This window comes from Schistocerca americana, chromosome 6 (assembly GCF_021461395.2).
Source record: "Schistocerca americana isolate TAMUIC-IGC-003095 chromosome 6, iqSchAmer2.1, whole genome shotgun sequence".
Lineage (NCBI taxonomy): Eukaryota > Metazoa > Arthropoda > Insecta > Orthoptera > Acrididae > Schistocerca > Schistocerca americana.
The window spans coordinates 432,486,103-432,493,523 of NC_060124.1; positions in this window are offsets into that span (position 1 = coordinate 432,486,103).

Genomic DNA, 7,421 nt, shown 5'->3' on the forward strand with positions numbered 1-7,421 from the left:
AATGGACTGGAAATGATTATGTTGGGCTGTTTGGAAACCATTTGCACTCATGCATGGACTTCATCTTCCCAAACAACGATGGAAATTTTATGGATGACAGTGCGCCATATCACAGTGCCACAATTGTTCACAATTTGTTTGAAGAACAATCTGGACAATTCGAACCAATCATCTGGCCAGCCACATAGCGCGACATGAATGCCGTCGGACATGTCTGGGACATAATCGACAGATCACTTCGTGCACAACATCCTGCAACGGCAACACTTTCCCACTTATGGGGGGCAACAGTGGCATTGTGGCTCAATATTTCTGCAGAGGATTTCCAACAACTTGTTGAGTCCATGTCACGTCGAGCTGCTGCACTACGCCGGGCAGAGGGATGTCCGACACGATGTTACGAGGTATTCCACGACTTTTCTCACCTCTGTGTGCACTCTACGACACCACGTGTTCCTGCTGCTAATAAGGCGAGTATACCGTTCGTTTTTTATATATTTTTACGAGCTTCCAACAGGAGCGACTTATTTACAGATACCTATGTAGTTACTAGATTATTTTTGTAATTTCTTGTGTGTTCGAGTGCTTACTAGGCACAACCTTTTATTTTTATTTTTAATTTAATAACAGCATAGCGTACAGTACCGCCGTTGATATCGACCCTTGTATTGTTTAGGCTTTGTTTTGGTTAGAACAGCACAGTGTAATATAGACCATTAGTGAGAGAGAACTTAGAATTCCTGCTGCTAATAATCCAAGTACACAGTTCGTTTGTTACATATTTTTACGAGCTTCAAACAGGAGCGAATGCAGTAATGGATAGGAACTGTGATTTCTATGTATGGATGCGAGCTGAGTTGGCGACCCTTTGCTCGCAGCTCCAGGCTGAATTGGCTTCTGTCACACGGCTTGAGGCTGCTACCAAGGGGCATCAATGTGGGGGGTCAGAAGTGGGGATGCAAGGTACATCGAGCATGTCCAACATGTCCCCTGATCAGTCCACTGCTGTGCCCCCTCACCTGTGGTCGAGTGGGAGATCATTCCAGTCTGGGAGACAGGAAAAAACTTTCTCAGGGGCTGATCGTAGGGCCTCCCCCATTTCTTTGACGAACAGGTTTCGAGTGTTATCTGTCACTGACGATGTCTCTAAGATAGATGGAGTCGTCCACCCTATTCCAGAGGAAGCTACTCGATCCGAAAGGTTTGGGCATTCATAGAGGGTGGGTTTGCTGGTAGTTGGGAGCTCCAACGTTAGGTGCATAATGGATTCACTTAGGAACATGGCTGCCAAGGAGGGGAAGGAACCTAGTGTGCACTCTGTGTGCATACCGGGGGGGATTCATTCCGGATGTGGAAAGAGTGCTTCCGGATGCCTTGAAGAGTCCAGGGTGGAGCCAACTGCAGGTGGTGACTCATGTTGGTACGAATAACATGTATCGCTTTGGATCGGAGAAGATTCTGTCTGGTTTCGGACAGCTAGCGGAAATGGTAAAGACTGCCACTCTTACTTCCTAGATTAAGGCGGAACTTACCATCTGCAGCAGCGTCGATAGAACCGACTGAGGTCCTCTGGTGCAGAGCCGAGTGGAGGGTCTGAATCAGAGGCTCAGGCGGTTCTGTGACCAGCCGGCCGTTGTGGCCGAGCGGTTCTAGGCGCTTGAGTCTGGAACCGCGCACCGCTACAGTCACAGGTTCGAATACTGCCTCGGGCATGGATCTGTGTGGTGTCCCTAGGTTAGTTAGGTTTAAGTAGTTCTAAGTTCTAGGGGACTGATGACCTCAGATGTTAAGTCTCATAGCGCTCAAAGCCATTTGACCATTTGGTTCTGTGACCGTGTAGGCTGCAGATTCCTTGACTTGCGCCATCGGGTGGTGGGTTTCCGGGTTCCGCTTGATAGGTCAGGAGTATACTACACATAGGAGGCGGTTACACGTGTAGCGGGGGCTGTGTGAAGGGGATTGGGTGGTTTTTTTATGTTCGAGCGTCTCAGGGAACAACAGAAAGGGCGTCGTCTAAAAGGGGGCAGGTAAAACGCAGTAAGGTAGTTGCAGAAACGATCGGTATTGTAGTTGTAAATTGTCGTAACTGTGTTGGGAAAGAACCAGAGCTCCACGCCCTAATAGAAAGCACTGAATCTCAAACAGTTATAGGCACAGAAAGCTGGCTAAAGACAGAAATAAGTTCAACCGAAATTTTTTCAAACGATCTAACAGTGCTCATAAAGGATAGGTTAAATACAGTCGGTGGTGGAGTATTCATTGCTGTCAGCAGTAGTTTGCCTTGTAGTGAAACTGAAGTAGATAGTTCCTGCGAAATAATGTGGGTAGTGGTTATACCTGACGATCAGAGTAATATATTAATTAGGTCGTTTTACCGACCCGCCGACTCAGACGATGCAGTTCCTGTACAGTTCAAGGAAAACTTGTGTCTCATTTCAAATAGGTACCTCACTCATACAATTATAGTGGGTGGCGACTTCAATCTGCCCTCGATATGCTGGAAAAATTATACATTTAAAGCCGGTGGTAGGCATAAAACGTCATCAGAAATTATACTGTTATGATTTCTCAGAAAATTATTTTGAACAATTAGTTCATGAGCTGACTCAAAGCGTTGATGGTTCCGAAAGCATACTTGAGTTCTTTGCAACAAATAATCCTGGACAAATAGTGAGAGTTGTGACGAATGCAGGGATTAGCGACCACAAGGCAGTTGCTGCTAGGCTGAATACCGTAACACCTACAGCCATCAAAAGAAGCGCAAAGTATATCTATTTAAAAAAGCCGATAAAAATGCTCTTAACGCCTTTTTATGAGACAGTCTTCTCTCTTTCCGATCTGACTATGTAAGCATAGAAAACTTGTGGAATGATTTCAAAGGGATAGTATCGACAGCAGTTGCGAAATATATACCACATAAATTAATAAGAGATGGCACTGATCCCCTAACGTGCACAAAACGGGTCAGATCGCTGTTGCAGGAGCAAAAAAAAAGCATGCCAAAACAACGCAAAATCCACAATACTGGCAAAGTTTTGCAGAACTTCGAAATACAGCGAGATACTTTTAATAAATTCCACAACGAAGTTCTGTCTCGAAATCTAGCAGAATACCCAAAGAGATTCTGGTCATACATAAAGCACACCAGTGGCAAGACGCAAGCAATACCTTCACTGCACGATAACAACGATGAAGTCGCTGATGACAGTGCCATTAAAGCAGAGTTATTAAACACGGTTTTCCAAAACTCCTTCATCAAAGAAGACGAAGTAAATATTCCTGAATTCCAATCAAGAACAACTGCCAGGATGAGGAACATAGAAGTACGAATATATATCCTCGGTGTAGCAAATGAGCTTAAATTACTTAATAAAGCCAAGGCCTCCGGTCCAGACTGTATACCGGTCAGGTTCCTCTCAGAGTATGCTGATACAATAGTTCCATATTTAGCAGTTATATACAACCGCTCGCTCACAGAACGATCCGTACCTAAAGACTGGAAAATTGCTCAAGTCACACCAATACTCAAAAAGGGAAGCAGGAGTAATCCGCTGAATTACAGGCCCATATGACTAACGTCAATTTGCAGCAGGGTTTTGGAGCATATACTGTATTCGAGCATTATAAAATACCTCGAAGAAAACGATTTATTGACATATAGTCAGCACGGATTTAGAAAATATCATTCTTGTGAAACACAACTAGCTCTTATACTCATGAAGTAATAAATTCTATCGACAGGGGATGTCAAATTCATTCCATATTTTTAGATTTCCGGAACGCTTTCGACACTGTTCCTCACAAGCGTCTTCTAACCAAACTGCGTTCCTACGGAGTATCACCTCAGTTGTGCGACTGGATTTGAGATTTCCTGTCAGAAAGGTCACAGTTCGTAGTAATAGACGGAAAGTCATCGAGTAAAAGAGAAGTAATATACGGCGTTCTCCAAGGAAGTGTTATAGGCCCTCTATTATTCCTAAATAAATAAATGTCATGTGACTAGGGCCTTCCGTCGGGGAGACCTTTCGCCGGGTGCAAGTCTTTCCATTTGACGCCACTTCGGCAACTTGCGCGTCAGTGAAGATGAAATGATGATGATTAAGACAACACAACACCCAGTCCGGAAAAAACCTCCGATCTAGCCGGAAATCGAACCCGTGCCCTTAGGATTGACATTCTGTGGTGCTGACCACTCAACTACCGAGGTCGGACTTTGTTGTTCCTGATCTATGTTAATGACATAGGAGACAATTTGAGTAGCCCTCTTAGATCGTTGCTGATGGTGCTGTCATTTACCGTCTTGTAAAGTCATCAGATGACCAAAACGAATTCGCAAGATGATTTAGACAAGATCTCTGTATGGTGCGAAAAGTAGCAATTGACCCTAAATAAAGAAATGTGTGAAGTTATTCGAATAAGCACTAAAAGAAAGCCGCTAAATTACGATTACGCGATAAGTCACACAAATCTGAAGGGTGCAAATTTAACTAAATACTTCGGGATTACGATTACAGATAACCTAAATTGGAACGATCACATAGATATTGTTGTGGGTAGAGCAAACCAAAGACTGCGATTCATTGGCAGAACACTTAGAAGGTGCAACAGATTTACTAAAGAGACTGCTTACACTACACTTGTCCGATCTATTCTGGAGTATTGCTGTGCGATGTGGGATCCGCATCAGGTGGGACTGACGGATTACATCGAAGAAGTACAGTAAAGGGCAGCTCGTTTTGTGTTATCGCGAAATAGGGGAGATAGTGCCACAGACATGATACGTGAATTGGAATGACACTCATTAAAACAAAGGCGTTTATAGTTGCGACGGGATCTTCTCATGAAACCAATCACCAGTTTTCCCCTTTGACTGCGAAAACATTCTGTTGGCACCCACCTACATAGGGAGAAATGATCATCACGATAAAACAAGTGAAGTCAGGGCTCTCACAGAAAAATTTAAGTGCTCTTTTTTCCCGCGCGCCATTCAGGAGCGGAACGGTAGACAGCTTGAAGTTGGTTCATTGAACCCTTTTCCAAGCATTTTATGGTGAATAGCAGAGCAATCACGTAGATGTAGATGTAGATCCATTTTACGTTGCGCAGATTTATGTAAGGGTTTATATTACTGTGATAAATTCCTTTACTTACTTGTGATCAGACAACGTTTGCAAATTGAACATTGGGTCACGAACATTCATATAACAGAACATAGCTTTCTAGATCAGGACTTTATCAAACTATTCATGATAGTAGGTCAGATATAAACATATTACCCACCACTTACAAAACGACTTAACTAGTCAGTAATTGGGGCACCTAGAGTGTAACATGGAATCCGATCTACGGTGCCAGGTAGTATATATTATTTTCATCTACATACGTAGAGTTTTTTTTTTAGGGAGAAACAGTAAGTATTTTAGGTGTCTGTAATACAGACTAACTGCAATAAAACATTCCATATAACGTGTTCTACTATTGTTGCAAAATTTTGATCAGTTCTGGGTCCATAACTTTAATGTATATTGAAAGTAATCATTACGTATATAGCTGCAACAAGAGTTTGAACTTATGTCCTTACCAAGCGTTCTGAAAGCAGTCACCAAACAAGATACGGTGAAGGTAAAAATAAATAAGCGAAACACTATAACCGAAAACATAAGCAAACTCACATGGAATGTTACGGCCCACTGCACAACGTAGACATGCAACAACTTAGTTCCTGGCAATCTGGATCCAAATATGTGTGATAATGTAAGTATTCCTCCTCTTTCATACACCACGTGAGAAGGAGCCATGTGCAAACACAGTTATAGCGATCAGTCTGCATAAAAATTGAACCTGCACAATATACACTGATATGAACTGCCCGAGTAGTCATCATGGTGGTTACATTGGTTGGATTACAAAAGCGGAAAAATGTCAAGGATATAGAGGCACAGAGAGTGTTGTAAAATTAAAAGTGGTCACACAACGGACGAATGTGACTGATTATAAATAGTACTGTGAAAGGAATAAAACGAATAAAACCGCGAATATAGAGCAAAATTAGATAACATCTCATACATAAGTACATGTACGTCTGATCGTAACTGACATATCGTATGGTAAAAACGAAGTTACTTGCATAGGAACAGAGATACTAATTTCGCCCGTTGCCACTCCATTTCGTAAGGGATTATTTATCGTCTGTCTTTTTGTTCTGAGGTATTACTTGAGTTTGCATAACTGAATTTTTCAGGGACTCACCTATACTATGTGATCAGAACATACGTTTTTCATATTAGGTGCATTGCGGTGCCACGTACTGCCGGGTAATCCGTATCAGCGACCTCAGTAGTCGTGAGACAGCGTGAGAGAGCAGAATGGGGCGCTCCACGGAACTCGCGGACTTCGAACGTGGTCAGGTGATTGGGAGTCACTTGTGTCAAACGTCTGTACGCGAGATTTCCACACTCCTAAACATCCCTAGGTCCACTGTTTCCGATGAGACAATAAAGTGGAAACGTGAAGGGACACGTACAGCACAAAAGCGTACAGTCCGACCTCGTCTGTTGACTGACAGAGACCACAGACAGTTGAAGAGAGTCGTAATGTGTAATAGGCAGACATCTATGCAGACCATAACACAGGAATTCCAGACTGCATCAGGATCTACTGGAAGTACTATGACAGTTAGGCAATAGGTGAGAAAGCTAGGATTTCATGGTCGAGCGGCTGCTCATAAGCCACACATCATGCCGGTAAATGCCAAACGACGCCTCGCTTGGTGTATGGAGCGTAAACGTTGGACGTTTGAACAGAGGAAACACGTTGTGTGGAGTGATGAATTACGGTACACAATGTGGCGATCCGATGGCAGGGTGTGGGTATGGCGAATGCGCGGTGAACGTCATCTGCCAGCGTGTGTAGTGCCAACAGTAAAATTTGGAGGCGTTGGTGTTATGGTGTGATCGTGTTTTTCATGGAGGGGCTTGCACCCCTTGTTATTTTGCGTGTCACTATCACAGCACAGGCCTACATTGATATTTTGAGCACCTTCTTGCTTCCCACTGTTGAAGAGCAATTCTGGGATGGCGATTGCGTCCTTCAACACGCCCGCGCACATGTTTGTAAGTCACGACCTGTGTCGGAGTGGTTATACGACGATAACATCACTGTAAGGGACTGGCCTGCACAGATTCCAGACTTAAAGCCTGTAGAACACGTTTGGGGTCTTCTGAAACGTCGACTTCGCGCCAGGTCTCACCGACCGGCATCGGTATCTCTCCTCAGTGTAGCGCTCCGTGAAGAATGGGCTGCCATTCCCCAAGAAACCTTCCAGAACCTGATTGAACGTATGCCTGCGAGAGTGGAAGCTGTCATCAAGGCTAAGTGTGGGCCAACACTATATTGAATTCCAGCATTAGCGATGGAGGGTG